This window comes from Ovis aries, chromosome 3 (assembly GCF_016772045.2).
Source record: "Ovis aries strain OAR_USU_Benz2616 breed Rambouillet chromosome 3, ARS-UI_Ramb_v3.0, whole genome shotgun sequence".
NCBI classification, from domain to species: Eukaryota; Metazoa; Chordata; class Mammalia; order Artiodactyla; family Bovidae; genus Ovis; species Ovis aries.
The window spans coordinates 173682237-173700277 of record NC_056056.1 but is presented as its reverse complement, the minus strand read 5'-3'; the positions used below and the strand labels follow the sequence as shown (position 1 = coordinate 173700277).

Here is an 18041-nt window from a genome sequence, read left to right as displayed (position 1 = left end):
AGCATCTCTGAAGGCCTGACCCCCCTGTGAACCGCATGGTGGATTACTGCGGTCACGAGACATTAACACCATCCCCATTCTTCGTGTGCACATCCCTTTGTTCTTCTAGCTTTTTAGTGGGTTGAAGCGAAGCTCACCCTGGCAGCTGAAGATTCCTCTAAAATCTAGTCACTCCTTATTCTATCTGCCCAACTCCCAGTAATGGCTGGCAGTAAAGCCTTTGAAATAAAACAGACCCATCTGCTTAGGGAAGCATCTTACATCTGACTCACGCACAGCCCAGGAGGGAGAGAAAAGCTCCCTCAAAGATGGTGACATCGTTAAGGTGAAACTGATGTCCAACATCCCTGAAGCCCCAGGATGGAACAAAGTAGGGGGCAGAAAGAAGTACTTAGGAAATGCCCACCAGCAGCTCTTGCAGGTCAGAGTGGCCTTGTCAAGGAACAGGTGCCTCCAGCAGGCTTGCTGTCACATGGCCCTCCTCCTCTCCATCCAATCTCTCACCCCCGTCGCTGGGGGTGAGACCCAGTGACCTCAGGAAGGGGACAAAGAAGACATACAGAATGTTAATTTTCTTTTCCCCCATTCACAAGGTACTCAAGAAGTTGTGACAGCATCAGAGGAATGAAATCATGTATGAGTTTGCTAGGGCTGCCATAAAAAATACCACTGACTGGGGGGACTGAAGAAATAGTCATTTACTGTCTCACTGTTCTGGAGGCTAGAAGTCCAAGATCAAGGAGGCAGGGAAGGGCTGATTTCTTCTGCGGGCTCCCTCTTCAGCTTGCAGATGGCCACCTTCTCCCCAAGTCCATACAGTCTTTCCTCTGTGAGCATGGACCTCTGCCAACCCTTTGTATGTCCAAATTTCCTCTTACAAAGACACTAGTCAGACTGGATTAGGGTCCCCCCATGTGACTTCATTTTAACTCAGTCACCTCTTTAATGACCCTGTCTCCAGTCACATTCTGAGGTCACAGGGGTTAAGACTTCGATGTATGAAAGTAGAAGGGGAAGCAATTCAGCCCAAAACAAATGACAATAACTGTCCTTTAAAGCAGGGCTCTCCAACCTCCGGGATCTAATACCTGATGACCTGAGCTGATGTAATAATAATAGAAATAAAGGGCACAACAAATATAATGTCCTTGAATCACCCTGAAACCATCCCCGCCATCCCCTGGTCTGTGGAGAAATTGTCTTCTGCAAAACCGGTTCCAGGTACCAAAGAGGTTGGGAATCACTGCACTCAGGGACCTGATAATCAGATTATGCCAGGTCCTTGATGCACCTCGGTTTGTAAAATCTTTGCAGAGTTCCCATGAGGCAGATATTCTCCTTTACAAGTCACACAGTTAGAAGGTGGCTAAATAACACACAAGCTTAAGAACAGAGGTAGGTCTGAGCCCAGGATGCGGAAGAGCAAGGCCTCCCTTCCCCAGCTCCAGTGGAAAGACTGTTTCTAGGTAGCAAATTCTTTCAGACGCCTCAGTTCAATGATCCTCAGAACACCAGAAAACTCATCCTTTAAACTCTGTCCAGGATGTTGTGACAGGAAATGACACATCGTGGGGGTTTTCTGATCTTGTTTTTTTAAAAAAAAAACTTTCAGGGGATTAATCTGTGAGTTGAGTTCTTAATGGAGATTTGATTTTACAGTGTCAAAACAAGACAACTGTAAACAGGGCATCTCCAAGAGTGAGGAGGGGGCCTGCAGATTTCATGGGCTCTGGGCCATTATTTACTAATAGGATTAGCAGATGTGAGTGTGGAATTGCTCCCCTGGCTTGAATTAATGCAATGTATTTTTCCTAATGTAATTTGAAGAGTCTGTTAATACAATAAGCCAACGCAAACTTTAGAAGTGATACGGGGAATTGCGGGCAGCAGTCACTTCAGTAACACCCTAAAGGAAACGTGACTAATATTAGGCCTAATCAAAAACAATTAGGGTGCTTCCCTGGTGGTCTATTGGTTAAAACTCCCCGCTTCCACTGTAGCATGCACGGGTTCAATCTCTGGTCTGGGAACCAAGATTCCACATGACGAGCAATGAAGCAAACACAATATTTTTAAAGTGTTATTTTTAAAGACACACACACACACACCCAATCAGATAGGATAAAGATTAACAAAAAATAAACCAAATATAGTCAGCCGTATCTGCAGGTTCCACATCTGCAGATTCAACCAAACAAGGAACAAATATATACTTCTTTAATGTTCTAGGCTCTCACCTTCTGAGAGGGACAATGTTCTTTCTATAGAATAAATTTGCTTCCACTTAAAAAAACATGTCCAGAAAGTTCCATAACCAAAACTTGAATTTAACATGCACAGCCACAGCATTTACACTGTATTTACTATTTACACATGATTCACATTTTATTAGGTATCGCAAGTAATCTAGAGGTGATTTTAAAGTGCAGAGGACGATAGGCATAGATTATACACAAAGACTATACCATTTTATATAAGGAATTTGAGCACCCAAGGATTCTGGTATCTTCAGGAGATTCTAGAATCAAGCCCCTGAGAATATCAAGGGAAAGCTGTATTTGACAGCTATTTTTAAACTGGCAGGCATTTCAGTGCTCCCACAGCTTTCAAGAAAACCCAGGGACTCTAAGAAATAAACCTTCTAATGCAATAATAGCTCATTAATGCAACATCCCCCACCCCCCAACACATACACATATAGAATACAAACCAAATTCAGGAGCTGAATAGTGCCAAGAAAAAAAATATTCAAAATTATGTGTCTCTTTCCTCACGTTTTTCTATTATTTACTCAAGACTTAGGGGAACTCAGGCCAAAAAAAAGTCTTTTACAAGCCAAGGGCTTAAGCGACTTGGCCACTATTTGTGAAGTCCATGTGCTACAGGGCACTTCTATGACAACTGTGGCATGGGCCTTATTCTGGAATCTTCCACTCCTGAGCCCACGAAGGAAGTCTGTTCTCAAGAAAGGATCTCATTGTCCATTAAACCTTCCATGATATGGGTCAGCTCGGGATATGAATTTTAAATAGCTTAGTTAGTTAGGAAGAAGGAGGCAGAGAATTCTCTGGGAGCCAGACAGCCAGGTTCAAATCTAGATGTAAGCCTTTGCTAGTTGTATGATCTTGGGTAAGTTACTCAAAGTCTCTGAGCCTCAATTTCCTCATCTGTAAAATGGAGTAAAAACTGGAACCTTCCTCCTAGAGTCATAGTGAGAGGCAAGTCACACAAGCTATTTGGAAGATTTAGTGAGCACTCAATAAACAGCTGCTGTTAAGTGTGGACTGCGTGCTCAGGCGCTCGGTCACGTCTGACTCTTTGCGACCCCATGGACTGCAGCCCCCGAGGCTCCTCTGTCCATGGGGATTCTCCAAGCAAGAATACTGGAGTGGGTTGCCATTTCCTGCTGCAGGGGACCTTCCCAACCCAGGGATCCAACCTGCAACTCTTGTATCTCCCGCATTGACAGGCAGGTCCTTTACCACAGAGCCACCTGGGAAGCCCGTCAGTTTGGATTAGTACCAATCTATATGTTGATTACAATATGAAGTATAAAGTAATAAAACTGCATTGTTTAACCATAATGAGATACTGCTTCATACTCACAGGGATGGCTACTATCAAGAAAACAGAAAATAACAAGTGCCAGTGAGGATGTAATGAAATCGAAACCCTCATACACTGTTTGTAAGACTATTAAGTGGTGTAGCTGCAACAGAAAACAGTACAAATATTCCTTGAAAAATTAAAAACCGAATTATTATATGACACAGCAATCCCACTTCTGGACATATGTCTGAAAGAAGTGAAAGTAGCATCTCAGACAGACATTTGCAAACCCATGTTCACAACACCGCTGTTCACAATAGCCAAGAGGTGGAAGCAATCCACACATCCACTGATGGATAAATGGATTAAGCAAGCGTGGCACACACATGCAGTGGAATATTATTCAGCCTTTAAAGGGAAGGAAATTCTGACACATGCTACAGCACGGACGAACCTTGAGGACACTGTGCTAAGTGAAATAAGCCAGTCACAAGACACATACCAGGAGTCAAAGTTCAAAGAAACGAGGAGGATGGTGCTTGCCAGAGGCTGGGAGTAGGGAGGAATGGGGAACTGTTTAATGGATACAGTTTTGAAAGCAAGCAAAGAGTCCTGGAGATGTGTTGCACAATGATGGGAATATACCTAACATTACTGAACTGTACACTTAAAAATGTTTAAAATGTTCAATTTGGGGATTTTTTTTATCCCCTGGAGAAGCAAATAGCCACCCACTCTAGTATTCTTGCCTGGAGAATTCTTTGGACAGAGGAGCCTGGTGGGCTAGAGCCAGACACGACTAAAGCGACTAACACAGACACACTGTGTTTACCTAAAGACTGCTCGAGAAGCTGTGGAGCTCACCGCCAGAAGTCCTCCCCTTAGGGAGAGGATCAGGATTGGAGGGGTTTTGAGGAAATTATAAGAAACCTTCTGACTGAGAATAGATTCTATTTCAGAGCTTGGAGACAAAATCCTTCCCCTGGGAAACTGCCTCCAACTCACTCATCACATCCTCAGAAGTGGAAACTCTACTTTTCATTTCAGAGATGTTATCACAGAGCTTTTCAAATAAGAGTCTTGATAAGGAACATTTAACATGTGATGCGATGGCTCCAAGGCAGTGAGGGCTTAGAGATACCAGTGAGGCCAGAGGGGCCCACCAGCAAGCTGCCAAGTCCCAGGCTCTGCTGAGAGGTGCAGGCTCTATCTTTCACCTCCAGGCCATCCCTTTAGAGGGGATCCTGTGGAGTGTTGGGGGAATGAGCCCAACTCTATCCATCAGCCCCTGGACTCCAGTCCTTATAGAGCGACTGGGTCACAGACAACGAAAAGCATATTTCTGTGCATGTCAGACCCCAGGGAGCATCACACCAAGTGATGGGATGCTTCAGAAGGGACTGCCCTCCACAGACCTTAAACCTGTGTGCTTATATACAAGTTCCTCTCCTCCTTCCCTTGCTCTCAGGGTGAGTCACTGCCAGCATGAGTCTGAGCCAGAGTTGGGGTAGGGAAAAGGATGGAGGGAGGGAAGATTTACTGGGTGCTGTCATCCTCAGGCTTTCAAAGGGTCCCTCCACTGCCAACCTGAAGTTCACTTCCACAGCACACCTCCCACATACGTAAGAAATACAGTTGCCATTTATGAAGCATTTGACATATTTGCATATATTATTTACATCTCTCTCACACAGGTCAGGGGCTTCCCTGGTGGCTCAGAAGGTAAGGAAGCTGCCTGCAATGCAGGAGACCTGGGTTCGATCCCTGAGTTGGGAAGATCCCCTAGAGAAGGAAATGGCAACCCACTCCAGTATTCTTGCCTGGAGAATCCCATGGACAGAGGAGCCTGGCAGCTACAGTCCTTGGGGTTGCAAAGAGCTGGACATGAGTGAGTGACTAGCACACACCCAGGACAGGTCCAATCCACTAGCTTTACAAACCAGCATGTCTAGATTACTTATCAGTGTACACACAGCCCCTCACACCTGAAAGGAGGTACTCAGTATCTGTTGAGGGAATACCTGGGTCCCTCTGAAAATACCTGCGTCTATTAAAATAGAGTCAATTAAATGTCCTAAGGAAGCCTACCTGGTTCCAGGTAAAAATGTTCTTTTCCACATCCATCATTTAATGAGAACCCAATAAAGACTTTGTGCTGTCGACAGATACCGGTTCCCAAGTACATGCAGATCAGAGGTTCCCCTGTGCCTGTGAGTAAGTGAGGCTACCCTGCTGCCAGCAAACTGCTGAGCTGTAACACACCATTTGATTACTGTCTTGTTTCACTTTCTGAGCTGCTTCTTTCGGCTCAAGAAAATCCACCTCGGCTGAAAGCAGGAAAGACAGTGATGGGGAAGTGTGGCACAGGATTTCGACACCACAATATTCCTCAGCTACATCCTGGATGCTTGTTAATAAAACCTTCATCAGCACAACTGATGTCATACCCATGGTGGCATCTCCAAGCTGAATCTTGTTCCAGAAGAACCGTTCAACAGCCAAAAGTATAATTTCAAACAGGAATTTCATTCTTTATTCATAACTTCCAAAGTGCATTAACAGGAATTTATTCATTCAGTGAGTCAACAATAATATTTATTGAGTTCCTTCTTTGGAGCTGGCAGTCAGGTACATGCCAGGGATACCCAGGGAGGGATGAACAGACAAAGGTTCTGCCCACAGGCAGCCTCTATGTTGATTGGGGGGTGGAAGGGAGGTAAAAAGGAAGAAAAAGAAATGAATTTCAAAGAGTGATATGTGCTTTGAAGAAAATAAAAGAGAATACTGTAATAAGAGGGAATTCTTTAGAACAGATGGTCAGGGATGGTGTCTCCAACTGGGGGTAACATGTAAGCAGAGACTACTTCATGGATATCAGGCAGTCTTTAGGAACAACAGCATTTTTCGTAGAGAGACTAGCAAGTGCAAAGTCCCTGGGGCCATTTTTGAGACAGAAAGAAGATCCACGTGACTGAAGCATGGCCAGTGAGGCCAAGGGTGGGAGGAAACCGTCAGAAAGTTGAGCAAGGGCCCGGTCTTGAAGCATCTTATAGACCCTAGGAAGTAACAGTCAGAAGTCCATCCCAAGCACAGTGGGAATCTCTGGATTTTTGTCTTTAAAAATCTCTTTCAAACTATTGCATAAAGAACAGATCATGGGGATGAGCAGTAACTCTTCATAATGTGGATTCTACTCACCTGTTTATTTATTTGGACTTAAAACAGCATAAAATTGTTTATGTCTTGTTGTTTAAAAAAAAATAACATAAAAGTTATTCTGTCACAGTTCTAGGGGCCAGAAGTCTGAAAGCAAGCTGCTCTATGGGAGAACTCTCCTTGCCACCTCCAGCTTCCTGGTGGCTACAGTCCTTGGGGTTGCAAAGAGCTGGACATGAGTGAGTGACTAGCACACACCCAGGACAGGTCCAATCCACTAGCTTTACAAACCAGCATGTCTAGATTACTTATCAGTGTACACACAGCCCCTCACACCTGAAAGGAGGTACTCAGTATCTGTTGAGGGAATACCTGGGTCCCTCTGAAAACACCTGTGTCTATTAAAATAGAGTCAATTAAATGTCCTAAGGAAGCCTACCTGGTTCCAGGTAAAAATGTTCTTTTCCACATCCATCATTTAATGAGAACCCAATAAAGACCTTGTGCTGTCGATAGACACCGGGTCCCAAGTACACACAGATCAGAGTACGTCAAGGCTGTATACTGTCAACCAGCTTATTTAACTTCTATGCAGAGTACATCATGAGAAACGTTGGGCTAGAAGAAGCACAAGCTGGAATCAAGACTGCCAGGAGAAATATAAATAACCTCAGATATGCAGGTGACACCACCCTTATGGCAGGAAGTGAAGAGGAACTAAAAAGCCTCTTGATGAAAGTAAAAGATGAGAGTGAAAAAGTTGGCTTAAAGCTCAACATTCAGAAAACGAAGATCATGGCATCTGGCCCCATCACTTCATGGGAAATAGATGGGAAACAGTGGAAACAGTGTCAGACTTTATTTTGGGGGGCTCCAAAATCACTGCAGATGGTGATTGCAGCCAGGAAATTAAAAGACTTTTACTCCTCGGAAGGAAAGTTATGACCAACCTAGATAGCATATTCAAAAGCAGAGATAATACTTTGCCAACAAAGGTCCATCTAGTCAAGGGTGAACATGATGATTGGAGCTCGCATGATTCGTGATTAACGGCTCTGCATAATCACGACCTGCAACACCCTGATTGCTCCTATCTGATTCTTCCTGACGATCCATGATATTAATGTACTTTACGATTAGATTGAGGTTTTTGTTGCTGTCTTGTTAGTTGTATCTGAAGTAGCGTCGGACACGACTGAGCGACTTCACTTTCACTTTTCACTTTCATGCATTGGAGAAAGAAATGGCAACCCACTCCAGTGTTCTTGCCTGGAGAATCCCAGGGATGGGGGAGCCTGGTGGGCTGCTGTCTATGGGGTTGCACAGAGTTGGACACGACTGAAGTGACTTAGCAACAGCAGCAGCAGTCAATGGTATGGTTTTTTCAGTGGTCATGTATGGATGTGAGAGTTGGACTGTGAAGAAAGCTGAGCACCAAAGAATTGATGCTTTTGAACTGCGGTGCTGGAGAAGACTCTTGAGAGTCCCTTGGACTGCAAGGAGATCCAACCAGTCCATTCTGAAGGAGATCAGCCCTGGGATTTCCTTGGAAGGAATGATGCTGAAGCTGAAACTCCAGTACTTTGGCCACTTCATGCGAAGAGCTGACTCATTGGAAAACACTGATGCTGGGAGGGATTGGGGGCAGGAGGAGAAGGGGACAACAGAGGATGAGATGGCTGGATGGCATCACGGACTCGATGGACGTGAGTTTGAGTGAACTCTGGGAGTTGGTGATGGACAGGGAGGCCTGGCATGCTGCAGTTCATGGGGTCGCAAAGAGTTGGACACGACTGAGCGACTGAACTGAACTATCTATTTTAAAGATTTTTGATGTGGAGAAGTTTTAAAGTCTTTATTGAATTTATTCACAATATTTCTTCTGTTTTATGTTTTGGTTTTTTGGCCGCAAGGCAGGTGGGATCTTAACTCCCCGACCATGGATCGAACCCATGACCCCTGCATTAGAAGGCAAAGTCTTAACCACTGGACTGCCAGGGAAGTCCTTATGGATTTTACTTAGATGCTCTGGCTAAACTCTCCTGTCTGTCCTACCCCAGGTCACTCCCAGAAAAGTCTGAATCAAAGGAAGTGGGTATAGTCGATGGGACTGGCAATGACAGGATTCTCTCCAATGGTCATGAAAGGAGATATCTGGAGACAATCTAACAGGATGTGCATTTGCTATGTACCCAATGAGAGAATACTTGAAAGCTTGGAACCATGTCTGAACACACCAAGCTCTCAGAAATGTTTGTTGGATAAATGATTCAATATACTGTTTCCACTAAACTTGATGCGAAGACAGAGATCAAAAAAGTCAGAGACTACCCCTGGCATGCAGCAGAGGACCTGTCCACAGCAGGGACTCCCAACAAGTCAGAGAACTGAGTAAAATGTAAGCAAAATGACAAGCTTTGCCAAAGATCACCCTGTATGTTTCTCTTTGAACGATGGTCAATATTTTATTATTTCTCAAATCTGGTTCTAGAATTTTGGAAACAGCTCAAAAATAGGCACCCCTGAGATGTAACTGGTATCTCTTCAGACACATCACACACACTAAAGCTTTTTTTTTTTTTTTTTTTTGAGATGTCAGTTCTTGAGATGAATCTATTCTCTCTTTTCAAAGGCTGAAAGAAGGCCCCTTTCTACTTGTCAATTCCCCTAACCAATGTTCAGCAAAAACATTTTCAAGACCTAACATATGATAAAAATGCAGCTTCAAATCCAATCTCCCTCTTGATTTTTGTTGAACTTTTCAAAAAAGAAATAAATCACTGTGCTTCTATCTCGATCTGGGAACAGTACAGGCTCAAGACAAATGTTGATATGGTGAAGTTTTCTGACAAACTCTTATGTTGTCTGCAATTTACATGTTGGCACCAGCTGCGTGCTACAGTGTACATCTGTCTTAAGCTAGGGGCAGTCAGGTAACCTTGCAGGTCCCTGAACAGGAAACACACACTGCTGGGGGTGGTCAGTATTTGAGAGATGACCATCAGAAGCCCACTCCTCATTGGCCATCTAATAGCGTGTTCACAATCTTTATCTCCCACAGGGACCAGAAGGTGAGAAATTCAGCTTAGCAAATGTTAGAAATAATCTTGCATCCGTGAAGTGAGTGGTGTTCAAGATGGCTAGGCTAAACTTCTCCACTTTTCCTCAACAAACTGTAGGCAAAGACCCTCATCTTTCAGAGCACACTCTGACCCAGAGTATTGCTTGCTCTGTGAGCCGATATCTGCAGAGGATGCTGATGCCTGCTTCAATTAAAAAGTGAGCTGAATTGGTGTCAGAACTTTCTCTTCTACTGGGAGAGAAACCTCCATGCAAGATGCAGTCAGAGAGCCTGAAAGTATAGACAACTGCACTTGGCCAGATTTCAAGGACGAGCTGCACAGGAACATTTATGTGGCTGCCTTCTGGAAATGCACATGAGGCAGAACCTGGTCGAAGACTTGCTTCACCCTCACACTTCTGAAATAAACTACATGGGAGGCCCAATGGCCCTTGGCTCCCTTGAAATGCTGGAGGCACAGGGCTCTGCCCAGATATGCCAATGATGGTTGTGAAGGGCTGAACTGCATCTCTCCAAAATTCCGATGCTGAAGTCCTAACCCCCAGGACCTCAGAATGTGACTGTATTTAGAGACTGGGTCTTTCAAGAGGTAACTGAAGTTTTAGGAGGGTCATTAGGGTGGGTACTGGGCTTCCCTGGTGGTTCGGAGGGTAAAGAATCCACCTGCAATGCAGGAGACCCAGTTCGATTCCTGGGTCAGGATGATCCCCTGGAGAAGGGCATGGCAACCCACTCCAATATTCTTGCCTACAGTATTCCATGGACAGAGGAGCCTGGTGAGCTACATGCAGTCCAAGGGGTCGCAAAGAGTTGGACATGACTGAATGACTAAGCACGTACTCAGGGTAGGTACTAATCCAATCTGACTGGTGTCGCTATGAGAAGAGGAGACCTGGACACAAAAAGAGGTTCCAGGGATGCAAGCACAAAAAGGAAAGATGACACAAAAATATAGGGAAAGACAGCCACCTACACACCCCAAGGAGAGAGGCCTCAGAGGAAACCAAACCTGCCCACCCCTTGATCTTGGGCTTCCAACCTCCAGAATGGGGAGAAAACTTCTGTTGTTAAAGCCACCTGGTCTGAGGTTGTTTATTTTAGTGAAGGCCCAAGCAGATACAACAGTGAAAACCAAGCAGGCTTAAGTGTGTACACACACACACACACACACTCACACACACACACACTGCCCCACTCTGAGGCTGCTCTAGCTGATGGAGCAAATCCTCAGTCTCCCTGGGGCCTTGACCTGAACATCCCTCTTGGGGCAGAGGAGCCTCTTCTTCCTCCTTCTCTCAAACACTAGTCCCATGTGCATAGCCTGACTCCCAGAAGTGGCCCTTACCAGCTAATCTAACACAAAAGAAAAAAGTCCTCATCCACAACAAAAGTTTAGCTGTCAGATAATACCCTTCTGAAAAGTTTACCAGTATGCAAAGAACATATACAAGGAAATATCAACAATAAAACGGCCTATAACTCTACCTCCCACCCAGGGAGATTCACTTTTTTTCTTTTTAAACAAAAACAGATACATACTGTTCCAAGTGCCTTTTTAACAGGTTTCTCAAGGCAAAACGAACCAGTGAATTAAGTTCCATTAGTGATCCTGAAAGAAATTTCCCTGCCTCTCCAAGCCCAACTTCCTCATCTATAAAATAAGGACAATGAGAAAGAACCCCTGTAAAGTTGAATCAATATAAAACACGGCATTGCTTCTGAAGTTCACTGGGCAGCGCAAGAAGAGGTGCCACTGGGAGAAGTCTATAGCAATTCTTGGGAACAATGGGTCATTACACGCAAGAATTTTTGACAGTCATGGGAGGGGAAGAAGGCTATTTTTAGGCAAAGAGAAATGAAAATCACCCGAGGCTGGGTTCTTCGTTTACCCAGCATCCACCAATGGATGCACCAAAAACAAGGTAAGACTTAAAAATAGCTCAGACCGGAAATGTGGCTGGCTGTTTAGTCTTAACTCTTATCTGGGTCTGTCTCTTTATAAAAACCTCGCTCTCCCAGACTGCTACATTGGACCATTATTAATTTGTGTAACAAAAGTAGAAAGCTGGCAAGTCCTCCAGTGCTTTTAAACAGGCTTCTCCATCAGAAGTCCCGGTTTTGGAACTGGAACCCCACGTTGGGGGTCTCCCTCATCCCAGGGAAGGTCTCCTCCCTCAGATTTGCCCAGGGGGCTCTTTCCAGCTCTGAGATTCCATGATTAGGGTTGTCCTAGGGATCGGCCCTGGCAGTCAAGCCTTTCGTGTGTGGTCATTAAATACATACCACAGTGAAGCCTGACTACAAAGTTCCAGGAACACACCCTTGAGACAATCTCACCATCCAGAGGAATGAAGCGGAACAGGCGGCCTAAGAACTCGGCCAGGCTCTCTCCGATTCCCCAGCACGTAAGTCTGCAGGGCTCAGGATCAGACTCTGGCTAATCCACCCCACTGTCCAGCCACAACATGTGGCCCCCAGGCCAAAAAGTCAGACCCCCAGAGGCTGAAGTCATCATTTCCAAAAGCAAGGATCCCCACCTGAACAGCCGATGGCCATACAGCAGGTCCTCTGACCTGATACGCATTTCTGTAACTCTGCTCAGTATTCTGTAATAACCTAAATGGGAAAAGAATTTGAAAAAGAATAGATACATGTATCTGTATAACTAAATCCCTTTGCTGTACACCTGAAACTAACACAATATTATTCATCAACAATATTCCAATATAAAATAAAAATTAAGAAGATATGTACATGGATTTTAAAAACCCTTTTCTTCCATGGATGGGAAGTGAGGTAGGAAGGTGGCCTGTGAGTCACATATATCTGCTCGAGAATACAGACTAACGATCATATTTTCCCTAAAGAGAAAAATCTAAAGGTCAAGCAGGAATGACTAGCTGCAGTCTCACAGGATGGAAGCCATCCAGCAAAGTGAGGCTCACGGGGCAGGAAGCACAGAAGAGAAGGAGGTGAGGGGTAGGAGAAGACACACAGACACACAGGGACACACACAGACACACGCACGGACACACACGCACGGACACACACATGGACACACAGACACACGGAGCTGGATGATGGTTTATGCTCCAGCTTCAAACCAAGACAAGATGCGCAAAGCCCCAATTCACCTTAGATCGCCCTGTCTCCTAAAAATGGTGCGTAGGTAATTACAACCAGAGGTGTACCCCGAGTGGAGGAGGAAGGCGGGCCAGCAGGAAGGCGGGCCAGCAGGAAGTCTGTGGTCAGAGGCCTTTTCATTTTCCCACTGCTTCCATTTCCAGCTCAAGTGCTATGATGAGCCCCACTGATTAGAAAGGCACTATGAACAGGACCAAGCTCTGAATCTGAATTTAAGGCTGCCCACGACCCGGCTCCCAAGTCTGACAACAGACAGTATTTTACTGCTGGCACAACTGGACAGGAACCAATCGACCCTGAGTCAGGACTGGATGTCAGAGGTGCTGCGTTCACCCTCTGGGGTGAGGTGAAGGCCTGGAACAGTGCCCAATGTCCATGGACCCTTCTTGCGACCTGCCATCCCAGGCTCCCCCTTGCTGCTGCATGTCTGACCCACCCCCTCCCAACTTTCTAACATCAAACACAGGCGTTCCTGCGGTGACCCCTTTTATTCTCCACTGGAATCATTTGCTGTTGCGAAGATCAACTGCAGATTTTTCAGAGTCACCCAACCTTCCAGGGATGTGTTTCTCAAAATGAGGTCAGGGAACTCCTATATCAGAACCACCAGGGGAGGCGGGGTGGTAGGGTTTGTTTGGTAGAGTCCTAACTGAAAGTGAAAGTGTTAGTTACTCAGTCATGTCCGACTCTCTGCTATCCCAAGGACTGTAGCTCGCCAGGCTCCTCTGTCCTTTGAATTCTCCAGGCAAGAATTCTAGAGTGGGTTACCATTCCCTTTTCCAAGGGATCTTCCTGACCCAGGGATTGAACCCAGGTCTCCTGCATTGCAAGCAGATTCTTTACCCTCTAAGCCACCAGGGAAGCCCAGATTCCTAAATTCCACCTCAGATCTACTGAATCCAACCCCAAGTCTGCATTTTTGAGCAAGCTCTGCAAGTGACGCAGAATGTTTGAGACCAACTGCCCCAGTGCAACAATCCCTGCCCCGACAACGTCCAAGGGCAAGTTAAAAGAAACACACACTTTTGGACCCCACAGTCTCAGAGAGCGCCCTCCCCAAAGCCCGACAGAGAAGGTCTGGGGTGGGGCCTGGAAATGTAACTCCCCAAAGAGTACACATGTTTGTGAGCTCCTGACATCCAAGCCATGTTTCCCAAACAAAGTGCTCCCCACTCCCTTCCCATCTTTGCCCTAACTCTCACTCATCCATGTCTTAGCTCCAGTGCAGCTTTCTTAGGAGAGAAAACCTTCAGTGACCACCACCACTGCCCCCAATCCCATCAGCCAACACAAGACTAGGTTTCCTTGCTATGGCCTTTCTTGATACCCTTTCCTTCTGTATAACAAAAGAGATATCCTTTTCTTTTGTATGAAAATTAATTGCTATTAAATATACCCCTGGTGGCTCAGACAGTAAAGGAGCTTGCCTGCAATGCAGGAGACCCGGGTTCCATCCCTGGGACAGGAAGAACCCCTGCAGGAGGAAATGGCTACCAACTCCAGTATTCTTGCCAGGAGAATTCCGTGGACAGAGGAACCCGGCGGGCTACAGTCCATGGGGTTGCAAAGCGACTAACACCTTCACCTTTTCATGTGTCTGTTTAATGTCTATCTTCCATCAGACTCTAGTCAAGGCTATGGTTTTTCCAGTGGTCATGTATGGATGTGAGAGTTGGACTCTGAAGAAGGCTGAGCGCCAAAGAATAGACGCTTTTGAACTGTGGTGTTGGAGAAGACTCTTGAGAGTCCCTTGGACTGCAAGGAGATCCAACCAGTCCATTCTGAAGGAGGTCAACCCTGGGATTTCTTTGGAAGGAATGATGCTACAGCTGAAGCTCCAGTATTTTGGCCACCTCATGAGAAGAGTTGACTCATTGGAAAAAACTCTGATGCTGGGAGGGATTGGGGGCAGGAGGAGAAGGGGACGACCGAGGATGAGATGGCTGGATGGCATCACGGACTCGATGGACGTGAGTCTGAGTGAACTCCGGGAGTTGGTGATGGACAGGGAGGCCTGGCATGTTGCAGTTCATGGGGTCGCAAAGAGTTGGACACGACTGAGCGACTGAACTGAACTGAAGTGAACTGAACTGATATGTCATTGACAACCTACAATGTCCCTGGACTGTGACCTCAGTTGAGTCATAGCTAGACACAGGGCAAAGCTGAGAAGCCACCACTGACTCCAGTTGGAAACAATTCCCACTGGGTCAAGGCCAGAAATGCATTCTTCCTGACTGTATTCAATTCCTCAGGCTACTGTAACAAAAAGTACACAAGCCCCACAGTTCAAAACAACAGAAATTTATCCCCTCACAGTTCTGGAGGCTAGACGTCCAAAATCAGGGTGCTGGCAGGGCTATGCACCGTCCAAGGCCTCTAAGGGAGGATCCTTCCTTGTCCTCGCAGCTTCTGGTAGCTCCTGGCATTCCTTGGCCTGCGGCAGCATCCCTCCAGTCTTTACCTCTGTTGTCAGGTGGCCTTCCTCCCGTGAGCACTCCTGTGTCTCTGCATCTCTTCTGAGCTCACCAGTCATACTGAATTAGGGACAACCCACTCCATTGCACTTATTCCAGTATGACCTGCTAACTCGTAACATCCGCAACAACTCTATTTCCAAATCAGGTCACGATCTGAGGTTCAGGAAGGACATGAATTTTGGAGGGGCACCATCCAGCATAGCACACTGACAAGGCAGAAGGTTATGAAATATACTTGCCTTTGACATAGGTTGAGCACTTAACAGTCTGAAGTGTAGAACCTTAATGAAGCGGATCTACTGGTTATTCCCTCAATATACTTTCTCTCTGTCTGTCTCCCTCTCTACCTCCCTCCCTCTCTCTCTTTACTCTTTAAAGCTAAAAGGTCAACATTTTAGCTAAGCACATGACCACACACAATAAAGACTACCTTGCCCAGCCTTCCTTGCAATTATCTCACAATAACCTAAAACAAGAAAAGAATCTAAAAAGAATGTATACACACACACACACACACATATATATGGGGCTTCCCAGGTGGCACAGTGGTAAAGAATCCACCTGCCAACGCAGGCGATGCAAAAGATGTGGGTTTAATCCTTGAGTGGGGAAGATCCCCTGGAAGAGGAAGTGACAACCCACGCCAGTATTCTTGGCTGGAAAATTCCATGGACAGAGGAGCCTGGTGGGCTACAGTCCACGGAGCCACAAAGAGTAGAACGTGACTGAGCAACTAAGCACATATAATATACCACTGAATCGCTTTGCTATATACTTGAAACTAACACAACACTGCAAATTAATCATATTTCAATATAATTTAAAAAAAGAAAAAAGACTCCTGAGAATTCCCTGGCAGTCCAATGGTTAAGACTCAGTGTTTTCACTTGGGGACAGGTTCAATCTCTGATCAGGGAACTAAGATCCTGCAAGCGATGCAACATGGTCCAAATAAAAAAATTTGACCAATATGTTAAGACTTCCTCAGACATCTGAGGCACATCTGGAAATGCTGCAAAGACAGGTAACTTCTCTGAAACTGGCCCTTGACCATTTCCTCACCCCCAGGCACTCACCCTCTACCTTCCATGTTGTCCTTTCTAGTTTGAAAAGAATCTCCCTCCAATAAAATCCTGGAAAGGAGGGACCAGGTCACAGCTGCTGCCACTGTGCATTAGGAACCAACCCACTGTGCACTAGCCCACAACCAGAGACTGGATGATTCCAGCCACTGCCTGGACCTGGAGCTCTTGAGATTGCCTGCCACCACGGAGGGCTACAGGGAACATCACCTTTATTTCCCAAAGAGCTAAGTCACACTGGCTTTTCTCAAGGTGGCTGCTGGGTCCCTGTGCTTCTTAAATTGCTTTCAGCCCAGGCAGAGACCACCATGCTCTGGGGTCCTCTGCACACCCACTGTTGCAAGAGGGTCTGAACTAGGCCCACAGATAACCGAAATTAACTGACCACATCCTACTTAACAGGAAACCCAATAGCCAGCTATTTTAGATTCATCTCACTTCCCCCTTGTCCACTTCTACCGCAACACCAAGCTGATGGAAAGTCAGAGTGTATATTACGAAAATATGGGGAGGGGGACAGTGACAGCTCCAGAGTTCAGAGATGAAAAGGCTTTGAGGAGACTATCTGGAAGGAGAGAGGTGCTAAGCACCATATCTGCATAGCAGATGTTGCATTTTTCCTTCATGTGTATTTTGGGGTGATCCAGTGCAGACTAGTGGAAATTATGATGGGGCTACAGTTTGCCCCAAGACACCTGTTAGTGCTGCCAGTAGAGTGGCTTATACTCAGTTTCACTCTATTATCAAGAATAAGTTAACTTTCCATCCTTGTTTCAAAGGAAGAATATAAAGCTCAAAGATACATGTATAAAAATGTTTATCGTGGTTTTTCTTAAAATGGAAAATCTCATCATAAAATATCCAAGAAAAGAGGGGTTAAATACATCCAGGCCTCCCCTTTGAAGGCAGAAGCAATGCAGAGAATGCACAGGAAACCCCCATCTGGAGGGGCAGAGGGTGGGGTGAGGGGTATGTGTGGGTGTGTGTATGTGTCCAACAGCAGTGTCTTTCACTTTTGCAAAAGGAAAGACATAGTCATGAGTCAGGTTTGGTTTTGGTTTTCTCTCCCCACCCCCTCCTCTCCTGCTTCCTGTTTAGGGGGTGGCCTGTACCCATAACACTGAGAGCATGATCAAGGCACACCTTCTCAGGAAAAGGCTTCCCTCTCTAGGTGCTGCAAACCATCTCCCTCCTAGGAATGGTGCAGGTGTGTAGAGAATCACTCCACGGTGCCACAGTATCCCAGGCCTGGTCACTGCCCAAACATCCTCATATCTGAATTCCCTCCTCACATTGGTTAGGACCCCTGAGTGCACAGTGCCTCCCAGGGCTCTATATTATGTCTTATCAACGTTCAGCAGCTGTCCATTTTCCTTCCAGTTCAGGAATCACCCTGCTGTCCATTTCTTCTCCTCAGTCACAGAAAGGAGGTTTTCATACAGACACTAACCCCTGCTTTGCACCCAGAAGTTAGGTCCTTAGTAGGAATCCCAGCTCTACCACTAGCCAGCTGTGTGTCTTCAGGTTCTTACAACAAAACCCCACAGG

General features: G+C 45.8%; 1 protein-coding gene and 1 non-coding gene across 5 annotated transcripts in view; one reads left to right on the top strand and one right to left on the bottom strand.

Moving 5' to 3' along the window:
- The window catches only part of CHST11 (carbohydrate sulfotransferase 11), a 267079-nt gene that overhangs the window by 226102 nt on the left and 22936 nt on the right, over positions 1–18041 (bottom strand). The gene's annotated exons all lie outside the window — the stretch shown is intronic.
- On the top strand, positions 7669–7804 carry LOC114114220 (U8 small nucleolar RNA). The gene has a single exon (XR_003589051.2). It is a non-coding gene; the product is annotated as a U8 small nucleolar RNA (small nucleolar RNA).